This window comes from Canis lupus, chromosome 8 (genome assembly GCF_011100685.1).
Source record: "Canis lupus familiaris isolate Mischka breed German Shepherd chromosome 8, alternate assembly UU_Cfam_GSD_1.0, whole genome shotgun sequence".
NCBI lineage: Eukaryota > Metazoa > Chordata > Mammalia > Carnivora > Canidae > Canis > Canis lupus.
The window spans coordinates 5784018-5797390 of NC_049229.1; the positions used below are offsets into that span (position 1 = coordinate 5784018).

The 13373-nt window shown below is 36.6% G+C and overlaps 1 long non-coding RNA gene across 1 annotated transcript in view; it reads right to left on the reverse strand.

Moving 5' to 3' along the window:
• Nucleotides 1–13373, reverse strand: part of LOC102153196 — a 57690-nt gene that overhangs the window by 28598 nt on the left and 15719 nt on the right. Inside the window, exon 2 of the long non-coding RNA XR_005362815.1 lies at nucleotides 8580–8751. This is a non-coding gene — a long non-coding RNA (uncharacterized LOC102153196). The remainder of the gene's footprint in view (nucleotides 1–8579; nucleotides 8752–13373) is intronic.

A 13373-nucleotide genomic window follows, 5' to 3' on the forward strand; every position in this document is an offset into this window, starting at 1 on the left:
AAACCCTTCTGGGTGAATGATCAAATATTCTTATTCCGCTGAAGGTAAACTAGAGAAAGAGAATATGAGTGAGGTCTTTGCTCTTCTCCATGTGAGTAGTGGCTACTTCAGTTTGGTAGTGATGTAAAAAAAAAAAAAAAATTATACTTATCTAATTAACAAACATTTACATTATGCTTACTACATAGTGCTTTTTATAAGCCTGGTGGAATTTGAATTATCCTACAAATATGCTTACTCCTCATAATGCCTCCTTGAGTTACTGTTACTATTTTTATTGTTGTTTTCCCTATTTTACATAGGGGGAAACAGAGACACTGTGAGGATGATCTGCTCAAGGCAACGTTATGAATTTACCAACAAGAATATTTAGTTGGTTTCTTTTTAACATGAATTATCATTATTCTACCTTCTATTTATCTAGATGATTTGGGTTTATGAGAAAGTACAGGTAAATTTGTTGCTCTAGATATCAAATGAAGTTTAAAAGTATTTTTTTAAGATCGGTTCCCCATTGCCTAAAAATTCCTCTGCTATGAAATAATTCGTGGGTGGGGGTGCATTCCAGAACTACGTGTTTTAGACTCCAGATTTAAGATAAATGTTTTGAATCACAACTTATTTTATGTAAGCCTATACAAACAGCTTACCAAATAGCTTAATTGATGTGATTATCCATAAATCACTCTTTCTTATTCAGAAACATAAACCACTTCATCAAATATTCTTCTAGGGATTTTTCCCAGACACTGTCCAACTAATTCAGCCTGTCAAAATATCAGATTATGTGGACAAGTGGAAATCTTGCAAATCAAATGCTAAAAAATAGCACAGCAGCTAAAAGGGGGGAAAAAAAGTCCAGGGGTATTAGTTGACTATAGTTTCAAAAGATGCTAAGATTATGATAAGACTTTTGAAAAGATAATTCCATTTTATACTAAATTAATAAATGTACAGTGTCAGGGTTGTCATGGTAGGGTGATGGGCCTACTTTTTGAATATGGATTTCAGTTCAGGCACCTCATTTTAAGAGAGAAAAATGACAAACTTAGATTACTCATAAAAAATATGCTAGGGAAGACAAGGCATCTCTAAATCACAACAAAAGGGCGGGAGATGATTGGTTGGACAAATGGAAGATTAGAAAGCTCATAACAGTTGTCTTAGAATATCTGAAAAAGCCTTGGTGGTGAAGGGTAAATATTTTCACTGCAGATACCTGCCTTTCTATTCCTGAAATACACCTTCCTCTCTCTATTGCTATTGCTCTGACCTAAAATGCCTCCTTGTTGCAATAATTTTGTAATTAGTGTCCCTGCATCTCATCTTGTATTTCTCCCACACAAATCCTTCACAACATATCAGAATTATCTTTCCAAAACATAAATCTTACTGGCTTAAAAACCTCCTAGTGTCTCTGCACACACACAGCATAAGTGGGAACCCAGTGGCCTTACAGGATTTCTGACTACAGCTCACATTCTTCTCCTGCCACTCCTCTTCTATCCCAACCTCCAAACTATCTCCCTTTCATTAAAATTATGCTCTGGTTTCTAAGAACTAGTCACTCTAAGAAACTCGATACTTCTAAAGTTGTTTTCCTTTACTCACACTGTTCTTTCTTTCAGTCTGAAATTCTCTACCCCATCCCCCAGCCAATGAACTTATATCTATCTTTGAGAACCAATTAAAATATGTCAACTCCTCTACAAAGCATACTCGACTTGCCACAGTCAGGATTCAGGGCCTGCTCCTCAGCACACCCCTTGCACTTCGTACATAATTGCCAAGTTATTGTTAGAAATTAATGTGCACGTCTTTCCATTTTGCCAAACTTTCAACTTCTCAACGTGGTGTCTTCCTGACCTATGACAAGGCCTGAGTCCAGATAAAGACTCTGTTTTTTGTTAGGTGAATGAAAGAGGATAATACAGTGAAGGGCAGATACTGGTTCAATATAATAACATCAATGATGACAGTGACTATAAAAGCCATCATTTCTAAGCACCAAAGAGGTGCCAAAGCAATGTCTTAGGAGCTATGCGCATACCATCTTGAGCCAAATAACCCTAGGCAGTAGGTTACTTACAAATAAAGCATCTGAGAGTCAGGGAGATAAAGCGACTTGCCCAAGGTCAAACAACAGATAAATGGTGGAACTGGGATTTAAAAACAATTCTCTCTGACTCTAAAACTCATGCTCCAAACAATACATCCACCTGCCTCCTTTAAAACTCAAAAAAATCAGAGGTATTCAGTTGATTCTGGGTCTTTCCCTGGAGGTTGGTTTCCAATCATTGCAAGTTAATATTTCTCAGAAATATTTTGAAATGATACCTTCACTCTTTGGAAGATTGGATTCTGCACAGATTCTGCACCAAGGTACGGGTGGCTTGGAAGGGTGCTAGCCAGCTTCCCCTCCTTGAATAATCTCCATTGGCATTCTCGAAGGTACTCTGAATATTTATGTTATCTAAATAAAATTAGGCATTTATAAATGAACAGAGTTTCCAGACTAGCTGCATTTACTCTCTCTCTAGATTGATACCTCCAGTCCCTCCTGTAGAGAAATTTGGGACCTTCTGCTGACTGTACAGGATGCCTTCATGTCCAGCATTTAGTGAAAAAACAGATTCTATAGAACACAGAAATGTAGATTATTACTGTTTAGGTCCTCTGCTTAATGTTAATCATATACATTCTATATCACTCTCTTTCCAACCTCTACAGAGAACATTCTTTCTGAATGTGCTATAATGATTTACTTATTAGGACCATCAGCTAATGCTTATGTTCTTGGCTATTTGAAAGCCTAAGAAACTTTCTGAAATTGTTTATGGAAAAATTGCTTAGTATTTGCTTATCTCCCTACCATGGGATATATGCAAGGAGAAGCTTAATGTACTTATGTTCCCCCTCTGATTGCATCTTGCCATCTGTGGTGCATCCAAGAGGACCAGGGAGGCCTGCATCCATAATGACTGTACTTTAATATTCTGGATGCTATTGTAGATACCAATAGATTTCAGAAGGAACCAAAGCCTAGGGAAATATATGGTAAGTGCAGCCCAGTTACGTTCTTTTAGATGACACGCCCGAAGTGGAACATCCTAAAGTTTGCAGGTTTGTACGTGACATCTTTGAAAATAGCTCTAGATGTGCAGTTGGCTCTGTTCAAAAAATGGAACGTCAAAGGTGACTCAGCCTAGCTGAAGCAAGAAAAGTTTAATTCAGAACATAATTTGCTTTCCTTTATTTGCACACTGCAATTCTGGGGAATAAAAGCCATTATGGAATCAAAGGACAATTTGCTTTTTTGTTGTTGTTGTTGTGCACTGAATTTTTAAAGGCTTTTTTAAAAGAACATAAACAGATGAATGATACTAGATTCAGTTCAGCTTAAAACTAACTACCTTGAGCTCTTTCCCATGATAAACAGAAACTAATCTTGGCTCTCTGCCCCCAAGCACAGCACAGTTCTGTGTGTACTCACTGAGACAGATCTCTTTCTTGTCTGGGGAAAGAAAGTCCGAGCAGCAGCATGGGCAGTGATTTTCAGAGAGACGGGATTTTAAAAGATACTCAATTATGAATGTTTCAACCTTCTCCCTCAACCCCCCTTGCCTTTTGGGTCTCTCTGTCTCTCCAAACTTCAAAGGGAGATTTTGAGCCTGTAAGAGAAATCTCTGGGCCTTTCTATGCGTCTTGTGGGGAAGAGGGAATACCATTAGAGTGGGAAGCTCAGGAGAAATTATGTCCACACTCAAAGGAAAGTGAAAGAGAAGATCTAATAAAGTGAGGGATACAGTGAAGATTCCAAGAGCCAAATAAAATGTGTTCCTCTAGGAGTTTTTGTAGGATGAGGATATAAGGTGTGGATGCAGAGGTTTGGGGGGAAATGACAGAGTGTGAGGATATTGCTATGAATTATGCATTGAATTCCTTGGACCTTTAAGAAACATCAGGAAAAAGGTAGGATTGCTTCTAATTACTTGTTATTTTATTTTTTAATTTAAATTCAATTAGCCAACATATAGTAAGTACATCATTAGTTTCAGATTTAGTGTTCAACAATTTATCAGTTGTGTATATCATCCATTGCTCATCATATCACATGCCCCCCTTAATGCCCATTACCCAGTTACCCCACCTTGCCTCCAGCACCCTCAGTTTGTTTCCTATACTTTAGAGTTTCTCATGGTTTTTCTCCTTCTCTGATGACTTCCCATTCAAGTTTCCCTCCTTTCTCCTATGATACTCTGTGCTGTTTCCTATATTTCACATATGAGTGAAACCATATGATAATTCTTTCTCTGATTGACTTAATTCACTCAGCACAATACCTCCAGTCCATCCATGTCAACATAAATGGTAGTAAGTATTCATCCTTTCTGAATATATATATATATATCCATTCATCTGTTGATGGACATCTTGACTCTTTCCACAGTTTGGCTATTGTGGACATTGCTACTATGAACATTGGGGTACAGATTCCCCTTTGGATCCTTACATTTATATCTTTGGGGTAAATGCCTAGTAGTGCAATTGCTGGGTCTTAGGGTAGCTCTGTTTTTAACTTCTTGAGGAACCTCTAGACCATTTTCCTGAGTGGCTGTACCAGCTTGTAATCCCACCAACAGTGTATGGGGTTCCTCTTTCTCCACATTCTTGTCAACACTTGTTGTTTCCTCTCTTGTTAATTTTAGCCTTTCTGACTGGTGTAAGGTGGTATCTCATTGTGATCTTGATTTGTGTTTCCCTGAAGGTAAGTGATGTGGAGCATTTTTTCATGTATCTGTTGACTATTTGTATGTCTTCTTTTGAGAAATGTCTGTTCGTGTCTTCTGCCCATTTTCTGACTGGATTATTTGTGTTTTGGGTGTTGAGTTTAAGAAGTTCTTTATAGATCTTTGACACTAGCCCTTTATCTGATATGTCATTTACAATATCTTCTCCCATTCTGTAGGTTGTCTTTTAGTTTTGTTGACTTTTCCTTGCTGTGCAGAAGCTTTTTATCTTGATGAAGTCCAAAGAGCTCATTTTTGCTTTTGTTTCCCTTGTCTTTGGAGATGTGTCTAGCAAGAAGTTGCTGTGGTTGAGGTCGAAGAGGTTGCTGCCTGTGTTGTCCTCTTGGTTTTGACGGATTCCTGTCTCAGTGTATTGATAGAGGGAACCTACTTAAATATCATAAAAACCATCTACAAAAAGCCCACAGAAAATATCCATTCTCAATGGGGAAAAACTAAGAGCTTTTCCCCTAAGATAAGAACATGATACGGATGACTACTTTCACCACTGTTGAACATAGTACTAGAAGTCCTAGCTTCATCAATCAGACAAAAAAAAAAAAAAAAAGGAATTCAAATTGGCAAAGAAGAAGAAAAACTATCACTCTTTGCAGATAATATGATACTTTATGTGGAAAACTGAAAAGACTCCACCCCAAAATTCCTAGAACTCTTACAGGAATTCAGTAACATGGCAGGATATAAAATCAGTGCACAGAAATCAGTTGCATTTCTATACACTAAGACTAAAGAAAGGGAAATTTAAGGAATCAATCCCATTTACAACTGCATCAAATGCATAAGATACCTAGGAATAAACTTAACCAAAGAGGTAAAGGATTTGTCCTCTAAAAGCTACAGAACACATATGAAAGAAATTGAAGAAGACACAAAGAAATGGAAAACATTTCATACTTATGGATTGGAAAAGTAAATATTTTTAAAATGTCTGTGCTACCCAGAGCAATCTATACATTCAATGCAATCTCTATCAAAATACCACTGACATTTTTCATAGAGCTGGAACAAATAATCCTAAAACTCATATGGAATCAGAAAAGACCCCAAATAACCAAAGGAATGTTGAAAAATAAAATCAAAACTGGTAGCATCATAATGTCTGATTTGAAGGTATATTACAAAGCTGTGGTCATCAAGACAGTATGGTACTGGCACAAAAAACAGAAACATAGATCAGTGGAACAGAATAGAGAATCTAATTACTTTCTGATTGTGGAGGTCTTTCTCTGAATATACAGTACATGGAGAATAGACACTGTTAGGACCCAGCTTATAATAGGAATTAAAGAAGAACCTAAGTCTAAAGCCAGGAAGGAGTGAATTTTGTCTCTACAGCCCTTCTTGAATTGGAGATGCAGCATGTGGCCTTAAGGACCATGAAGCTGTGGTCATGGAATCACCAAGGAGAGCATTGACCTAGAGCATGGTAGGGACCATTGGAAAAGTCTCTGTGTCAAACATTTAGCTCTACAATATATGTCAGGACCTTACCGCTGGCCACTAAATAACAGGATTCACCACTACCACTAAGAGATCACCTGCTGTAGTTAAGGACAAATGGAAGAACAATTAATGATGTCTCAGGGATCTACCAAGGGCTGAGTTCCAGGATAATGCTAAAAACAGTGTAAGACACAGCTGAAACTACCCAGGAAGTTTATAATCAGTCTAGGGAATCATGATTACCCATAGGGCACAATTGAGGATTAAGAAAAACTAGAAGAGTCAGGAAAGGCATATTCAGTGGCAGTTCAGTAGCGGCATCTCACCATCTCTCAATTTAGGTAAAGCATGTCCCAACACAGAGGATACAATCTCTTGGGGGAGAAGGATCACCTAACCCCATGGGTTGGGGTAGCAGCTGCATCAAACTGGGAGACAGACTTCCTAACCCTTAGTCAGGGCCTTACATTTTCATTCTGTGCTAGGCACTGTAAATTATGTAGTTAATTCAAAAGTTGGGTAATGTTCATATAGGAGAAATGAAGGAAGGCAATGAATCACAGGAAGGGAAAATGACATTACCTTGGTAGAAAAAGATGCTTCTTCCAACTGTATTTATGAAGATTCGTAAGTACTTTCTTAGCTTCAATGAAAGACCATAAAAATAATTATGATTTTCCATATAATCATACCTTCTTAAGTGTCTAGAACCCCTTTGTAATTCTTTTACCCTTGCATTATTTTACTATAAAGGCCAGGAAGTTAAAATTATCAATTTCCTACTCTACCTTGCTGCCAGTTGTAGGCTTGTGACACAGTTCTGGTCAATGAAATATCACCAAAAGTCTGGAGTTTGCTTCCCCAAATCAAAAGGCATTACCTGGGGATCCCTAGGTGGCCCAGTGGTTTAGAGCCTGCCTTTGGCCCAGGGCATGATTGGATACCTGGGATCGAGTCCCACGTCGGGTTCCCTGCATGGAGCCTGCTTCTCCCTCTGCTTGTGTCTTTGCGTCTGTGTGTGTGTGTGTGTGTGTGTGTGTGTGTGTCTCATGAATAAAAAAATAAAATCTTTAAAAAAAAGTGGGGGGGCATTACCTAATGAGATTTAGACCTTACCCTTCCTCTGTCCATGAATGGTGACATAAGATAAAAATTCCATTCTTCAACCCCGAGACAGGAAATAATAAAGGTTAGTAAATGCGTAATAAGGATGGAGTAGCTGAGGATAGAAGAGTTTTAGTTCCTAATGGCATCATTGAACTGTCATGGCAATCCTGAATTTTCCACCCTTTAACTTCCTGTTTCATGAGACAAAACCCTATTTAAGTTATGGTAATGGAATTGTCTGTTATTTACTCCTAAATGAATTTATATCTAATACATGTTTCAATTCAATATAAATGCCATTTATTCCCTTCCTTATGTCACTGACATCTTCTCATAGGGGCAAACAGAGCTCTTTAAGTTTTTATGACTTTTTTTAAAGATTTGTTTATTCATAAGAGACACACACACACAGAGAGAGAGAGAGAGAGAGAGAGAGAGAGGTAGAGACACAGGCAGAGGGAGAGGCAGGCTCCATGCAGGGAGCCTGACGTGGGACTCGATCCCGAGTCTCCAGGATCACGCCCTGGGCTGAAGGCAGTGCTAAACCACTGAGCCACCTGGGCTGCCCTTTATGACTTTTTCTAAAATCCATAATGTCTTCCTGGATTTGGAGGAAAACATCCATTTTCTACACATGATATATTAATATTCAAAATCCCATATTGATTACCAAATGCTTCCAAAGGTATGTACCATTGTTTATGAAATTATAAAACCATATTTAGCCCCAAATTAGTACTAGACCCTTTTAAAGTCAAGCATATATGCTAAATAGTAAAATAATTACCATGTATCTTGTATTTCTACATTAATGTAGTACTATAGCATGGTCTAGAACATTTCAATTTATGATGAGATCTAAATGATTTTGGAATAGCTGGTTGACCAAAAAACCAAACAAACAAAAACCACTCAGATTGCTTCTCTTGGTCAATTCTAAAAATTTTTTCCCATTTATAGATGATCAAACCAATTTACCTTCTAGCATTTTGACCACATCCAATATATTGGCAAAATGCCAAAGTTACAGTTTCAATTTGCTCCTTACTTTTTTCAGATCTTTTTTAAACATATTTGAAACATACCATACTATGAGATGTTGCAATATCTATTAATGATTTTTTTTTTTTGACCCAAGAGATCTGTCTTGGGACACCTTCAGCTGCCAGACACAAAGTGTCTTGAACCACTATGCAAGTATGTATATTGTTTACTTACCACGAATGCTATATGCAGGTAATTGCAGAATTGTTTTAGCAGCTTAATGATATGATAAAAGACACTGGTTCTTTCCATTGGTCTAATCCTTCATTCTCCATGTGTTTGTTTTCATTCCCATTTTTGTCACTTCATGGTCACAAAATGGCTGCCATAGTCCTAGTCATATCATCTTTATCCAACAGCACCCAAGTAAAAAAAGAGGGAGAAGAGGGCTAAGAAAAATATTCTCCTTACACAACTGTCTCTTTCATTAGGGAGCAAACTGACTTCCAGATGATCTCACCAAACTACTTCTTTAAGAAATCATCCCAGAACAATCTCTGCAAGGGGTAAGAGAAGAAAATAAGTGCCATTATTGGCCTAAACTAATCATGACATGCCCCTTTGGGTTAGTCACAGTGCTATATGAATACTATTAGCAAAGGAAAGATGTCTGAAGCCAAGTAACCACTTACAAAGCTACAGAAATAGCAACACTCCCCTTATTCCCTTATCATTGGAATGTTATTTATGACCCTCCACTATATTCTTATATGCTCACTGAAGTTAGCTATCAACAATAAATTGATATACAAGCCTATGATCTTTTTTTTTTTAAGTTATAGTTAGCCATGGCAACTCTAAAGAGCTTTAGATAGTTTTGGAAATGTAAAACCATATAGTGGTGCATTTTTGTTCATTTTCTTATTCAATAAAATTTTACTTAATAGGTCCCATGTGTCAAGTCTGTTCTATGTTCTCAATACTTACCAGGGGGAGAAAAAAACATGAACAAAAGAGAAAAAGAGCCCTGCCCTTGAGGTGCTAGGGGGGATCACAATAAATAAAAAACATCAACTAGTATTAAGCCCCTTTCTATGGAGGATTTTCTTCCTACATTTTTTTACTTCAAGTTTGGCCATATTACCTGTTTTAGCTAATAAAATGTCAGTGGGAATAATGGATGCTATTCCAAGCAGGAGCCTCTGTTTTCTACCAGGTGAAAAAGACAATTCAGCATTGAATATTCAGAATGAAAGTGATATTGAAGCACAGCCTCAGTCAATCTATGATGTAAAATGTTGCTGTAAGTAATGGAGGTGTTGTGTTACTACGGTATGACAGTAATATGATAGGCTAAGCTGACCAGTACTGGAGCTCATATAGTGTATAGACGCTGAAAAGTAGTAGAGTACAGACCCTCATAGTAAGGTAGGGGTGTGTTCAGATAGCTGTATTAAGTAGAATAATAAAGTAAACCCATTGAGGAGATGCGATTTACATTTGTGTTCTGAAATAAGGTGAGGAGATTTTGCCAAGAGAATATACAGGGAAGGTGAATTCCAAATAAAAGCACCAGTTAGACAAAAGGCCCTCAAAGAATTGTCTGTGGCTGGACGTGGCTCATAAAAGGGGAATGGTGCCAAATAGAGAAGGGTGTGGAGTTCAAGAGCAGCATTTTGGTGGTTACTTTGAGCTAACTAGAGAGCCATTACTGGGTTTCTAATAGAGGAATGAAAGGTGTTAACTTAAATTTTTAGAATTTCACTAAGCTACTGTATTGAAAATAGACTTTTGAGGGACAAAAGTAGAGCATGGAGGCCAGATAAGAGGCTAGCACAGGAATCCAGGCTATGTAAAATGGTTACTTGAACCATAGAGGTAGTCAAGGAGATCACAAGATATGGTAAGATTCTAGACAAGTGATGCAGATAGAGAAAACAGGATGTGCTGATGGATTGGGTGTGGGGTGGAAAGAAGAAAAGACTTTATGCTTCTTTGATCAAAGTGTGCTCCCTTAGAAACAGTAACTCCATGCTCTCCAGTGGACAGAAGTATTCAGTACCATCCTTCCTACTGACTACCTGATAGTAACCAGTTATCCCACTAGGCCGGGAGACATGCTATGCCCCCAGACCACCAGTCAGTAGTGTCCACGGTCACAGTGACTTCTGAAATATGAGAGGAGATTAGAAATTAGCTATTCCTGTGTAGAAAGGAATCTGAGTATGCTTGCTACATAGTTTGATAATCTATGATATTATTATGATATATTATTATGATATGATATATTATTATATATTATTATAATCTATGATATATTATTATCATTTATTATATGGCATAGATCTAAAACTATTTTTTACTATTTTGTAATTCTTTCCAATAAGCTTTTTTTGGTCTCACTAAACTAGAAAACACTAAATTCATGTTTAGCAATTTTCAAAAAAGGGGTACAGAGTCTCCATTCCTCAAGAAATTTGATGATAAATATGCAACCTGCATAAACTCTTGATGATATTTACCATCTTTCATGGGGATATTAATGATACTACAAGTCCCATGAAAAACAGAGGATAGTTTTCTGCTCCTCCTCATTCTACACAGAGCTGTATCTCCTGGTACAGTGCCAGCTATGCCCCCAGGACACAATGGTGAACATGTTCCCATGAGATTCCACTCACAGAAAATTCAACAGCACACAGTCAAGGCTGAAAACTGGAGACGTGTCATCATAGAAAGCCCATCTCCATCTTCCAGGATTGAGACCCTAGATTCTACCAACATCAAATGGGGTGATACTGGTGCTGAGATTTTTTTTTAAAAAAAGAAAATAAAAACAGGGCAAAATTGTGATGAAGTATCAGCATCAACCTTAAGGTTTATTTTTTTAAAGAAGATTGTCCTTCAAAACGATTTTATATGTGCACCTGCCAAATACAAGTTCACAGATCACTAAATGAAGAATGACTTTTCATTTAGATCAATGTTCATTATTTTAAACTACTTTTGCTCATCTTCCATTTCAAGTTTTCTTATGGTTCAACAGCTGAAGAGCTTTTAAGTGATGTTGGTGCCCTATGAGTGTCATCAAATTTTTCAAATAGAAAATCCATTAATTCAGTAATGGTTTGATTACTTTATTCAGCTTCAGTTCAAAGTAAAGCTTTTAAAATTTCATTTCTTTGAAGGTGAAATTTCTGACATTATTTCAAATTCCACTTGGTTAAATGCAGCAATAAAGATAGAATTATTTGTTTTACAGTGAAAATTTGAATGAGATTTTGGGGAATACAGTTTCATAATCAAAATGAAAATAACAACATGCTTACTAAGATACTCATGAAGTAGAAGTATATTGGAATTGATTGTAGAATATATACAACTCAAAATTGAGTCCAAATTTGGGGTGATATTCTAAAAATAAAAATGAAAGTTGTCAAAATTTACACATAATTTATAGACACAGAGAAAAACTGAGCTATAAAGCTGATGTTTAATTTTTTAAAAAGACAGATAGCTGCTGTCGGCAAATTAGTGAAATCTGTAGTTTGTAGTTGATTCCTTCAAATACTACTAAGTATTCCAAATGGCAATGAAACTTTTCTGACTGTGTCTTCTAATTCTTGTCTTCAAAAGCATTGGAAGTGTTTAACTGAAGTATTCAGTAATGAGAAAACCTAAACAAAACAAAACTCCAGCTACTGAAGTTTTTAATGTATTGCAGCTAATAAAACTAAAGCCTGAAAACAGAAAGACTTTTATATTTATCTCTATAAAAACGAAAGAATAACAGACAAAATAAATGATGATGGATCAAATGAAGTACACAATTTCATTTTGAAATTTTACAACTTTACTTTGAAATATTCCAAGTGTAGAAGGATTCATTTCATAGAACTTTTAATTGTATATTTATATATTCTGTGCCAGTGGGATAAAATTGCAAAGTCCTATGGTTTTGCGGTATCTAAATTTGGAGCAACACTCAAAAGAAGTATATGTAGAGAAAATGGTTTGACAAATTTTTATCATAAAAATATTTATCAAAGAAAGGTCCTCTTGATGGAGGCACTTGATGGAGGCAAAACGAATTTGTGGCCTATTTTAAATGAACTATATGTATACTTTAATGAAAGAAAGCAGAATTGAGATCTCTTCCATTTAATAGAATTTACTCTGAGCTTCCTGGTTTCTTGACACTTGTGGATATAGTGTTTTTCTCATTTAAAAATACTATATTATACAGAGAAGAATCTACTGACTGTATCAGTAATTCAAATTACTGTTTCATATTTTCTATATATAAGGATATATGTAAATTTTACTTTAGAAATGTGTTTTCAAAAGTAGTTATGAATGAATTATTTTCTAGATCTGCAATAAAGTCTAATTTTCCATTGCAAAATACCCATTTCAAAAATTATATAATTTCAATTATTTTTCACTTCTGTTTTCTCTTCCAAGTGTAACCCAGTTTGGATGATAAATTATATAGTCATTCTAGACAAGGACAACATCAAGGATTTTTGCCAGAACAGGTAGAGAGAGGGATGGATTTGCTATTAATTGGGATGGGGAAGGTGGTTTTTGGAGCATTTTGCCTGTACTTTTGTGATAGGACTTTTTTTTCCTTTCACCAAAAATGTGAAATCTATTTTCCTGTCTCTTGAATGTGGTCTTGCAACTTACTACAACCAACAGACTGTGCCAGAAGGGATAATATGACTTTCGAGCTAGATCTGTACAGGCCTTTCAGCTTTCCCTTCTACCCTTTTAAGAACACTGCCCTGAGACTGCCACATAAGGATGCCAGTCTGACCAACAGGAAGATGAGAGGCAACAAGCAGGAGAACCAAAACATACCAGCTGACAATCAGAATCAACTGCCACCCCGATGTGTGAGGCCATCCTGGACCTTCCAATATACCTTTCAGCTGACTGCAGTCATGTGAGTAAGTTAGGAATAACCTTCCACAGAACCATGAAACACAATAAATTATGTTTTAGACCACCAAATTTTGGGGTGAT